The following is a 2,374-nucleotide window of genomic DNA, read 5'->3' as shown; positions in this document are numbered from 1 at the left end:
CTTGCTGGAGTCTTTCGTTTCTGTTATAGATACTAAAAGGTTCTAAATTATATTGCATGGAATAGGAACTTGTTTTTCATATCATTGGATAAACATGAAAACCACATAAAAAAACTACTTGAGTCCGTACAGTTTTGTCCTGGGCAGGCTTTTTCCTTTAAGCAAGAATCCACCACAGGCTTTGATTTCACATCGTAGTTTAAGAGCATTATAAAATATAAACAAAGTTCTTGTAAAGGGAAGATAATGCTAGCTGTGTTCTCATTTGTCTGCATGGAGTTTTAAGCTTGCTAATACTCAGGTACTGCAAGATTGATAAGGAAATGTATTAACCCTAGAACCTGAGAGCCAAGAGCTAGTATGTTCAAGGATTGTGATTTTCTTACATTAAAATTAAAAAGAAAGCATATTTTAAGGATAAGAATAAGAACAAAACTTTTCAGCTAATGTGTAACATGCTAGATTGTGACTTAAATATTAACTGACAGTATGAAAGACTTAGAATAACTTTATTGTCACTTCAAACGTACACTAATCGGCATACGTTAAAATGAAATTTCATTGCATACAGCTGTCAAAAGGTCACCACCTCCAATATACACTACATAAACATGACTAAATAAATCCAACATTATGCACATACCCAAATATATTATATGATACAGAGAAACAAAGAAAAGCTGCTGTTATGGAGAATTCATACATTCTACAGAAAACTGGGTAATGTGCATTCAGTGGATCCCATTTGTCAGTTTACTAATATCCAATCTTGTGGAATAGCTGAGAAGAAGGCCAAAGGGAGGAGAAATCCAGTCTTTTCAAATCTAATATGTGGCATTGGATTTGGTTTATTGTTTATCTACTTCTAGATGTGAAGTAGTCAAATATTGTGTTTACTACTTTTGTTTCTGATATGTGTAATTCTTAACCACTAGAGGTCATCCTGGCTGCACTGAATTTTTGGAAAGTCAAATACTGAAACATACTTTAATCAACACACAAGAGAACCAATTGACCAGTCTTCGATGGAACAAGGATGATAGAGAAAATAGTTTACATTTGTGTGCAAATTATCCATAGTGTAGTTTGATATATAGTCAGAAAATTAGGTGACAAACTTACCAAATTTTATGGGAGGGTAGCAATTGGAGCCAATCAGCAAATTCCCTCAGAAAAGAGACAAATTCAACATTTCCTCAGATTGAAGCCTGCTATTACCAATGATGCTATCACAAACTTGGTTTTCCCCCTGTTTGATCAAATGATATTTGGAGCAGTGGGGCTGGTGGGCTGACAGGTACACTGCATTCTTAATGCTGACAGATTTTATCCCTCTCATTCAAACATTAGAACTGGGAGACAACTAATGAAGCTGTATGAAAGGTCTCAAAAATACATGATAAAAGGGCAGAGAGATAGAGATAGACTATAATATGCACTTCTTGCATTCAAGAATAGTGCCCACTAATGTGGATGGCACAAAAGAATAGTTTCTTCAAGGACACGTCAGAAAAGCCACTAGTCTTAAGAGAAAGCATGCAATATTTGAGGTTGAACTGGGGAAAAAAAACCCTTCAAACATCATTGCTCTACCTACTTAAGGGTTAGATCCTTAAGGAATCATCTTTCCCTGCAGAATAGTTTCCCTTGGTGTGCCTTTGAGTTGAGCTTGCAATGCTTGTAAACAATAGAGTGGTGAAGTGAAGGTGTTGGACTAGGAGTGGGGAAAGAATGAACAGGTTGCTAAGATTACTTAGTTCTTACAAACAGTAAGTGTCCAAAAAAACCTGTTAGTGTTTGGCATGAGAGGGACTAGAGAAAAGCTCTGATAAGCTTTCAAGATTCTGTTATTCAGCTGTATAACAATAAAGAATGTTTCAGAAATCTCTTGTCATGGCTCTATCTTGCCCTTATCTACCTTGAAGGGCTGACCATGGAAGATCAGAATAAGTTATAGGAGCTGGCAACAGGTATAGCAAATAAGTCCATGCTGGATCTGAAGCATCTTTGTACATTTTCAGATTTGAGGACTTGACAATGCAAATTTCAATTTAATATATCTTGGAGCTAGAGGCAGCAAATTCCAAATATCTCTGGCAGAGGCACAGTGGTGGACGACGGTATGTCCCCAACTCTTGCTTTTGAGAAGCCAAGAAACATCTGGCTACCCACTTTGAGAAACAGAATTGTAGGCTATGGTAACTCTTGGGCTCCTGTAGCAGATTTTTTTCTTTTTGTGCCCTTTATTTCATAACTTCAGGATCCATTTATTTCAAAACAGCACACACACATTAAAATCACGTATCTGAGGCATTCTGTGCTGCTAAATAATCTGTTCATCCATCCCTCCAAGTTGAAGTAAAGATCTTAAAAA

The sequence above is a fragment of the Natrix helvetica genome (assembly GCF_964273705.1).
Source record: "Natrix helvetica genome assembly, chromosome: 1".
Lineage (NCBI taxonomy): Eukaryota > Metazoa > Chordata > Lepidosauria > Squamata > Natricidae > Natrix > Natrix helvetica.
This window is presented reverse-complemented; position numbering follows the sequence as displayed.